The sequence below is a fragment of the Meriones unguiculatus genome, chromosome 5, assembly GCF_030254825.1.
Source record: "Meriones unguiculatus strain TT.TT164.6M chromosome 5, Bangor_MerUng_6.1, whole genome shotgun sequence".
In the NCBI taxonomy this organism is placed as follows: Eukaryota; Metazoa; Chordata; class Mammalia; order Rodentia; family Muridae; genus Meriones; species Meriones unguiculatus.
In genome coordinates this window covers 129,027,171-129,037,905 of record NC_083353.1, presented here as the reverse complement: position 1 = coordinate 129,037,905, position 10,735 = coordinate 129,027,171, and the positions used below count along the sequence as shown (strand labels likewise).

The following is a 10,735-nucleotide window of genomic DNA, read 5'->3' as shown; positions in this document are numbered from 1 at the left end:
TAAATTAAGGACTCCATGAAAAGACAAAACCTAAGAATGAGAATAGAGGAAGAAAGAAGATTCTTGTATCCAAGGCCTGGAAAATATTTTCAACAAAATCATAGAAGAAAATTTCTCCAATTGAAAAATAGAGATGCCTATAAGCATGCAAGAGGCCTACAGAACACCTAATAGAATAGATCAGAAAAGAAATCCTCCTGCCACATAATAATCAAAACACTGAATATACAGAATGAAATATATATATGAAATATATATATATGAAATATATATATATGATATATATATACTAAAAGCTGCAAGGGATAAAAGTCCAAGTAACATATAATGGCAAACCCATCAGAATCACACATAGCTTCTCAACAGAGACTATAAAAGCAGGACCTGAACAGATGTTATGCAGACCCTAAGAGAACACAGATGTCAACCCAGACTACTATAACAGCAAAACTCTCAATCATCATAGATGGAGAAAACAAGATATTCCACAACAAAAACAAAAATTTTTTTGGAGGTGTAAGTGAATTTTTATTGGGAAGGAAGTTGTCAACTGAAACAGCAGCAAATGAAGAATGCATAAGGAAACTCCCTTTGTCACAGACAGATGTAACCTCCAGAGGATGTGACGCAGGAGACATTTCAATCTGTGACCCCAAGCCCTGATACATTCAGGGCTTTCCCATTCAATCTAACACTTCTGGATTCCTATGGAAAAGGAATGCGTATTAAGAGCATGGAAAAGTTGCTTCTGAAAGAAAAACCCCAAAGAAGGATCAGAGAGGGAATGTAGAAATCAAGAAGTTATTATTAAAATCACTGTAAATTGTAACACACTACATTTCCATGTCTTCACAGTAATACAAAACACAGTCACTTGAAGAACTGGTTCAGATTATTTAAATGCCAACTGTGCTGTCAGTCCTCTACACAAGTGTCTGGAAGTTACTCGTGTTCACATGAAATGAAGCTACTGATACTTTTCTACAGCAGTAACTGCACGCCAGGAAGACCGAGACAACACAAACCAAGGGATGGAGTTTTCCCAAAGCTGCCGTGTGAAAAGACTATAAACAGTTGCTCCCATACACAGGAGTGGGCTTCCTTGCTAGCGGAAATCCAAGTGGAATAAAGAATGGAGATGTAAAAAGGTTTTCTTGAGGGGAAGGAGGAAGGCGCCCTGGATGCCTTCAGTTTTTGGCCCCTTCTGCTGCATCACATTCTTCCCCGTACTGTCTGATGTCCATGATGATAAGTTGTCTCTAAGCAGCTGCATGATGAGGGTGCTGTCTTTGTAGGAGTCTTCGTTCAATGTGTCAAGCTCTGCAATGGCCTCATCAAAAGCCATTTTAGCCAGTGTTCATGCAAGCTCTGGATTATTAAGGATCTCATAGTAAAATATAGAAAAGTTTAGAGCCAGCCCCAGGCGGATTGGATGTGTAAGCTGCATCTTTTTCTTGTTTATATCAAATTCTTCTTGGTATGCTCCTTGGGAATTCTCTATTGTTTGTTTTCGATCATTGCCATAAGCTACTTCACCAAGATACCAAAAATAATCTCCCTTCATTTTCAGATAGAAGACCTTACTCTCTGGATTAGTTGCATTGGCTATTAAATACTTATCCAACAATTCCAGGACCATGGTGCAGATGGAGCTCCGACTCCACTTTCTCCTGATAGTCCATGATCAGCCGCAACTTCTTGTAGGAGGTGTCGGTCTTCTGCTAGATGGTCAAGATGACCCTCCAGGCAGACCTTTGGCCCCCTACACTTTCTTGTAGGCCACCAACAGCAGGTTGCACTCCTTGTTGGACAGCTCAGTGCCCTGCTCCATCATGGCTTTAATGCAGGTGGCCATGGATGTTGTTGTAGTGCTCGGCTTGTTCGGCCAGCTGGGCCTTCTGGATCAGCTAGGTCTTCTCCATGGTGAGCAAGGGCGAGCACCAAGCTGGATCCGGAGTCCTCTTTGTAGTCTCTGCAGCCTTGAAGTGAATCTCACCACTTTGATCTGTTTGGGGCTTTAGTCACAAAAACAAATTTAAACAATACTTACCCACAAATCCAGCCCTACAAAAGATACGAAAAGGAAAAATACAACCCAAAAAAAGTTAACTACACACAGGAAAACATAGTAAATAACTTCACTACAGCAAAACTAAAAGTAGACAAGCACACAAACACACTACAAAATCAGCATCAAAATAAAAGAAACTAACAATCACAGGCCATTAATCTTTCTCAACATCAGTGGACTCAACTCAACTAATAAGAAGACAGACTAATCTATGTGTAAACAGGACCCAACATTCTGCTGCATACAAGAAACACACCTCAACCACAGAAACAAAGTTAACTGAGAGTAAAGGATTAGAAGAAGGTTTTTCCAAGCAAATGGACACAAAAAACAAGCAGGAGTAGCCATTCTAATATGTAAATAAATATACTTTCAACCAAAATTAATCAAAAGAGATGAGGAAAGACACTTCAAACTTGAAGGATAATTCTGCCAAGAAGACATCTCATTCTGAACATATATGTCCCAAATACAGGGTCACCCACATTTGTAAAAGAAACATTAATAAAGTTTAAAACACATATTCGATCCCCAAACATTAGTGGGAGATTTCAACACCTCACTCTCACAAAAGGACTGGCCAACAAAATAGAAACTAAACAGAGAGACAATAACACTAACAGATGCCATTAATCAAATGGACCTAACAGACATCTATAGAACTTTTCACCCAAACACAAAAGAATATACCTTCTTCTCAGCACCCCATGGAACCTTCTCCAAAATAGACCATATAGTTGGTCACAACCAAAGTCTCAACAGATACAAGAAGATTGAAATAATCCCTTGTATCCTATCAGACCACATGGTCTAAAACTGGACCTCAACAACAACAGAAATAACAAAAAGCCTACAAACTCATGGAAACTAAACAATTCTCTACTCAATGATAGCTGGATCAAAGGAGAAATAAAGACATTAAAGACTTCCTAAAATTCAATGAAAATGAAGGTACTACATACCCAAACAGAACAAAACACCAGCCTACAGACTGGGAAAAGATCTTCACCAACCCTACATCTGACAGAGGGCTAATAGCCAGAATATATAAAGAACTCAAGTAGTTAAACAGCAACAAACCAAATAATCCAATTTAAAATGGGGTACAGAGCTAAACAGAGAATTCTCAACAGAGGAATATCAAATGGTAGAGAAACACGTAAAGAAATGCTCAACATCCTTAGTCATCAGGAAAACGCAAATCAAAATGACTCTGAGATTCCATCATCTTACATCCATCAGAATGGCTAAAATCAAAAACTCAAGTGACAACACATGCTAAAGAGGATGTGGAGAATGGGGAACCCTTCTCCATTGCTGTTGGGAGTGCAAACTTGTACAACCACTTTGGAAATCAATCTGGCTCTTTCTCAAAAAATTGGGAATAGTGCTACCTCAAAATCCAGCTATACCACTCCTGAGCACACATCAGAAATATGCTCAACCACATAGCAAGGACATTTGCTCAACTATGTTCATAGCAGTTTTGTTCATAAAAGCCAGAATCTGGAAACAACCCAGATGTTAGGAAGAATGGATACAGAAATTGTGGTACATTTACACAATGGAATACTACTCATGTATTAAAAACAAGGAAATCATAAAATTTGCAGGCAAATGAATGGAACTAGAAAAGATCATCCTGAATGAGGTAACCCAGAAGCAGAAAGACACACATGGCATATACTCACTTATAAGTGGGTATTAACCATATAGCATAGGATAATCGTACTAAAATCTATAGCGCTAAAGAAGCTAAACAACAAGGAGGACTCTAGGGCTGATGCTTAATTCTTATTCAGAAGGGCAAACAGGATAGACACCAGAAGCAGTGGAAGAGGGGGAACAGGATGGGACCCTACCATAGATGTCTTCTGAAAGGCTAAACCCAACAGAGGATTGAAGCAGAGACTCAAAGCCAAACTTTGGGCAGAGTACAGGAAGTCTTATGGAAGAAGGGGGAGATGGAAGGAACTGGAGGGGACAGGGACTCTACAAGGAGAACAACAGAGCCAAACAATCTGGGTCCAGGGGTCCTGTAGAGACTAAAGCACCAACCAAAGACCATGCATGGAGAGGACCCAGACTCCCTGCTCAGATGTAGCCCATAGGCAGCTCAGATACCATGTGGCTTACCAAGTAAGGGGAGCAAGGTCTGTCTCTGACATGACCTCCTTGCCAGAACACAGAGGAAGAGGATCTAGGCAGTCCTGATGAGACTTGATAAGCTAGGGTCAGATGGAGAGGAAAAGAACGCCCTCTTTCAGTGGACTAGGGGAAGGAGATGGGGTAAAGGAGAGAGGGAGGGTGGGACTGGAAAGAGATGAGTGAGGGGGGCTACAATCAGAATATAAAATAATAAATTATAAAAAATAAAAATAAAAATAGAAGAGGCAAAAAGAGAAAAAAGAAAATGGCCATTAAAAGTTCATAAGCCATTAGAACGTCTAACAGTTCCCAGATCTCATCCCCACTTCCTTGTTCTTAATAAGCTGTCTCTATTTCAACCACTACCCGTATGTTCCTGACTCAATTCCTTGCTCTGAGGGGAACATAACCTAGAAATGCCAGTGGGTCCCCCCCCCCGGACTCTGACTCATGACTAAAACAGTATCACCTTACCTCTTAAAATTAGGACTAAGGAAGCCTAGCAGACAGTATGATTGCAGCTTTAATAAACGTAGGGTTTTCCTAGAACCCAAGATACAGCTAAGTTTTCCTTATCCTAACTCCAAGTTGGTTACTTTGCAATTCATCTGACAGTGTCTTCTTTGATTCTTCCAGGTTGCCCTCACTGTCCCGGGGCCCTAAGAACTCAGCGTCAAATGGTTTGATTAAAGTTGGTTGTTAAAAGTTGAGATCAGAGATTTCTCTTCCTGCATTCACTCCCTGCTTCGATGGCTTCTTAGCTTTACAGGAGGCTCATTAATAGTCCAGCTTGCGCAGTTTGTCATCTGTTTCATTATGCAAAATATATACTTTTCAATTACTTTTCCTGTGTGAAAATCTCTTAACTCTAACCAGATATAATGATTTCTTTGGGTTTCCTCTCAACCTCTGAATAGCGTAGCTTTCCTAAAATCTCAACTGGGGGTAGAATATTGGACACCCCGGTGAGAATTAATTTTAATGTAATGATCTTTATGTGCCCATTAAAACTGGAGTGAGATAGCTCGCGAAGCTGACCACCAGGCAAATCTAGTACTGACCTCAAAGGAGAGCTTTCTGATCATTTTGTTTAATCTATTTCACATAGGATGTAAAGAAGCCATCCTTAAAATAAAGCCTCGGTTTGCAGCACTAATTTTATTTCAGTTCTGTGAATAAAAGAGGAAAAAGTTAGAGTAGAAGTTCTCTTATCTCCTAATGGTCCGATCTAATGTTAAATTTTTAACAGCAGAAGTAATGGGAGGTGGGCACAAATATAGACACACACTAGCTTTCATACTTCTTAAAACAATGAGTATTTGGTGAATGACTTTACTCCAGACCTGAGTATAGCCTCATGACAGAATCAAGAGCCATGCATGGTATCCAGGTGTGGGGGTGCATGGCTACAATCCCACCACTCTGGAATCAGAGGCAAGAGGTTCAAAGGCATCATCAGATAAACTGGGAGTTTGAGGCTAGCCAGGGCTAGAAACCTTGTCTTAAAATAACAAAGTCAAGAGCCATTGTCAAGGTTGGGATGGAATTCAGTGACAGAGTGCTGGCCTCGTGTGTACAGGTCCCTGGGTTTGGTTGATAACAACAATTAATAAGTAAATAATAATAAAAAATACAAATGAGAACTTATCCAGTGAATGTTCCACACTGATACCATGGTTTTCCTGCAAAATGCAATCATTCCTAGGTTCATGTGTTTGAGCCCTCGGCCTTCAGGAGGTGCCACTTTTTAGGGGGAAATTGAAGAACCTTTTGGAGGTAGCGCCCTGCTGCAGGAAGTGAATCACTTGAAGGCGGGTCTTGAGTTTTGATAAGCTAGCCCTGAGTCCTGTCCTCTCTGCTTCTTAACCATGAGTGCATGAGACCGGTAGCCTCACTCTCCTGCTATGCCTATGGCAGGATAGCCAGTGTGGTGGTTTGAATAGGAATGACCACCGTAGATGCATCTGTCTGAACGTCTGGAACATAGGAAGTGCACTATTAGGAGCTATGGCCTTGCGGGAGGAAGTACATCACTGTTGGGGGCGGGCTTTGAGGTCTCAAATGCTCTAGCTATGCCTAGATTGGCACACAGTCTCCTTCTACTGCCTGTGGATCAGATATAGAACTCTCAGCTCCCTCTCCAGCACAATGTCTGTCTGCACCACCATGCTTCCCACCATGATGACAATGGACTAAACCTCTAGAACTGTAAGCCAATCCCAATTAAATTTCTTCCTTTGCTGTGGTCATGGTGTCTCTTCACAGCAATGAAACATTAACTAAGACAGACAGGATCTTCAAACTGTGGGCGAGAATAAGGCTACCCGTCCTCAAGTTGTTTCTTGCTCACAGCAGTAAGAAAAATAAGTAATAAAACTCTAGGGTTTTGTCTGACAATGCCTTGATGTGCTCTCAGCAACAAAAATACCCAACAACTCATTTCTCTAAAGTTCTCCCTGTTGTTAGGCAGCACAGGGTTCTCTGTGGCTTCATCAGAAACTTGGGTTATTTGATCTAATACAAATGGTGCAAAGGGGCTGGGAAACATCTAATGTAGTCATTTTTAAAGCAATAGAAAAATCAAACCTTACACTCCACATTATCTGAAAAGAAACTGTGTGCTGCTTAGGTTTTTGTCCATATTAGCTAGAATCATCTGAGAAGAGGGAAACGCAATTGAGAAAATGCCTCCATAAGATTGGCCGTTAACAAAACTGTTGGGTATTTTCTTGACTAATGATTAATGTGGAAAGATCCAGCCCACTGTGGGTGGTGTCATTCCTGGGCAGGTGGTACTATGGTATATAAGAAAGCAGACTGAGAAAGCTGTGAGGATCAAACCAGCAGCCAGTGTTCCTCTGTAGACTGTTTCAGTTCCTGCCTCCAGGTTCCTGCTGGGACGTCCTTCAGCAATGGCTTATTACCTGAAAGTTGTAAGTTTAAATAGGCTTTTCCTTCCCAAGAACCTTTTGGTCATGTTGTTTTATCACAGCAATAGAAATCTTGACAAACACAAACTTGATTGATAGATGCACCAAGGAGGACTCAAATGGCAGAAAAGAGGCAGAGCAAGAACAATTCTAACTGTGAATGCCCAAGAAGCTTCAGGCTGGTGAGTATAACCCAAGGATAGCAAGAAAAAGTCCAGACAGACCTTGGGGTATCCAAGACAGCAGGCACTTGAAGCATTATCTCAGAAAATTACAAACTTAGGCAATGGAAGAGTGGCATAGGGCCAAACTGTGATAGCACATACCTAGTTCAAATCCCGTATCTGCTCTTACTTGCTATGATGTCTAATCTTGATGGTCAACTTGACTACATGTGGAATCACCTAAAGGGCAAGCCACTGAGCACTCCTGGGAGAGACTCCCTTAATCATGTTCTCAGACGTGGGAAAGACCCACCTTAAATCCAGGCAGGCTCTTCCAATGGCAACACAGATAAAAAGGGAGGTGGAAGGTGAAAGTGTTGCTATTTGCCTGGCTGCCTTCACTCTTGCTGGCAAGGTCACATACCCTGACTGCTACATTCCTCTGTTAGAACCAAAATTTGCAAATGTCAAAAGTAAACTGAAAACCAGCAGCTATTTTAGAGTCTTCCAAGCCTTCTGTGCCAGGTTAGGGCCGCTGAGACATCCAGCCCTCATGGACTGAGAAACTACCAGACTCCAGGACTCTCCATTGCTGGCCTACACAGGCCATACTGTGGAGGCCAATCTAATGAATCACTTTTTAATATAGAGCCATTCTACCTATCCTTTTCCTCTAGGGAACCCTGACTAATATGCTCTCTGAATGGCTGCAAGAAAATAATTCATTTCTCTGTTGTGAGTGTCTCTTTTAAAAACACAAACTCTTCCAGGCAAGTAACTTCCATGTGCCTTTCTGCTTCAGCTTAATCATGAAATACAGCAATTGTAGACAGAGCTAATGCTTGTGTTTATGCATTTGATATTATAATTAAGCCAGAAGGCAACATCATTCAAAATAAATGTGTTGGTAAACCAGCTTCATCCTATGTCACATGCCCCCTCTTCATCAAACACTCACTTGAGAAAAGAGAGACAGCCAAATGCTTGCCCTGGACCCTTTAGCCAGTGCCACTACAATGACAGAATGCAAGCTAGGGAGATAGGAGAGAAAGGGAAGCCAAGCACTGTGAAGAAAGATAGACCTGGAGACGTGACAGCAGCGAGGAGCAGGCACATATGAGGAGTCTACACAGCCACCTGGGGCCATGATGATGCCAGGGACCTGGCTGCCACCAAGGGCCATTCTGGGTCCATGGCCCTCCTACAGCCATGCCCTGTCCTGACGTCTGTGGCCCGTGCTGCCACCGAAGGCCATCCAGGTGTCAGTGGCCTGAGCTGCCACCTGAAACCATATGGATATCTGAGAACCACGCTGGAGCTGGGGGAGGTACTGATCATGGTACATTGTCACTACAGTGACATCCAGGCCCATGCTTCCTCCAGGAGCTATGTCTGGGTCTGTGTTCCTATCCTCGCCAGGATCCATGTTGAAGTCTGAGACCTGTGTTACCACCAAAGGCCATGCACACGCACCTGATCTAGGCTGCTTCCTGAGGCCATGTTGATGTCCAAGCACCAAGCTAAGCTGGGCCACCCCTCACCTGGGTAGCACAGTAGAGCTGACCCTGGTGGCAGGGGTGGGGGTGAGAGTGGGAGAGCTGGCCCCGCCCCTTGCCCACTACGGCACTGGGGAGAGCAGCTCGCCCTCTCCCTGAGGGCGCAGGCTCAGTAGAGCTGGTGAGCTGACCAACTCAGCTACCACCCATTTCCAGATCTAGGGATCTGAGCTGGCCCACCCCAACATCTACTTCATCTATAAACTGCTGAAGCCGGTCCTGCAGATCCAAAGGTGCAGGACTTCCATGACACAGGGCAGGATATCTGAGAGGAGTCCCAGTGAGGATCCAGTATTGATTGTGGGGCAGAAGCCAGGGGCCTCGAACCAGACCAGTGACTCACTGCAATGAACATTTGCAAACAAAGCTGTTTGGATAAAAGGTGTACTGTGTGACATGGCAGCTTCTATGGAGAGAGGGTTTTTGTTGTTTTGTTTTTTGCTTTCTTTGAGGGGGAGGTTGCAAGGATAGAGAGAGGATGTGAAGAGATGGGATGATGAGTGCAGTTGTGGTACATGATATAAATTCACAAAGAATCAATAAAAATTAAAAAAAAAAAAACAACAACACGGTTGACCAGGTGCTAGTGACAAGCATCTAGGCTACACCTGGACAAGCTTTCATTAGTTTGTGCATAGGCTGAGATAATGGATCAGCTAAGAAATTCGTGCTCCAGGCTAGCTTGATATACTGACCAGGAAGATTTATTTCTGCCCTCTGGGAGCCTTTATCATTCAGCAGACTGGTAAATATGTGTGTGGGGTGTGTGTGTGTGTGTGTGTGTGTGTGGTGTGTAGAAGACGATGCATGTGGCCTTCTGGTGCTGGCGTGGAGGTATAGCCGCCACATTCTTGCTGAAGCCAGGCACAAGTCCAGAGGTCCAGAGAAGAGTGGACAAAGGTGTGCGGCATGGCTGAGTCAAGCCAGGGGATAAGGAGGGATCCCGGCTGTTCCCACGGTCACAGCCTCATCTCTGCACTCAGTCACTTTCACTTCCTACAGTAAATCGATTCTCTTCTTCCTATTGAGAAAACACCTGCTCCCTGAATTGTTCATTAACTTACAGTAAGACCGTGTGTGTGTGTGTGTGTGTGTGTGTGTGTGTGTGTGTACATGCTAATATGGAGCATGTGTGTATGGAAGCCAAACGTCAAATTTCAGTGTCATTCCATCCATCCTGAGTTTTTAAGAGACGGTCCCTAACATGGTCTTCAAAATGTCCAGCTAGCTAGGCTGGCTGGCCAGTGAGCTCCAGAGACCCGCCTGTTTCCATCTCCCAAGAACCATGACTCCCCACAATGCCACCACAGCAGACTTCTACATGACTTCTGGGGACTGAACTCGGGGTCTTGTGCCTGTATACCGAACCCTTAAAACATGAGCCACTTCCCCAGCCCCAAACACAGCTCTCTGAGATTCTATTTTAAGCATAACAACATCTGGCCCAGCTAATCAGCTGATTTAGGAACAACCCTGGTACATATGGAGCTGAACGCTCAGGGCCTCTAAGACTGAGCTGCAATGCAATACTTGCCAAAGGGAAAAAAGGGAGGGAGACAGAAATCAAATACACTATGGCTGATAGAGTCACAGGTCTGCTTGGGAACATATCTAAGCTTTAAGAGAAAATCCGCACTTTATATACATATAAATTTACAGCCTGGGTATTTCCTGGTGGAATCATCAGGGGACACCTTAGGAGCACCGAGGGTATAAAACTCTAAACAAGTCTTGTTTCTCTGTCCTCTTGTGTCACTCAAAGACTTGGCAAATGAGGCAATGATTTTGCAGCAGTTGAAAGACCAGTTTCCAATTCGAGACATGAAAGAGTCCCTACTTTGCAAGAGTCCATTTTGTACCAAAGCC

The 10,735-nt window shown here is 43.2% G+C and overlaps 1 pseudogene; it reads right to left on the bottom strand.

Annotated features, from left to right (window-relative positions):
* Positions 1 to 515: 515 nt before the first annotated feature.
* LOC110559036 (14-3-3 protein theta-like) lies at positions 516 to 1,922 on the bottom strand (annotated as a pseudogene).
* Positions 1,923 to 10,735: the final 8,813 nt, after the last annotated feature.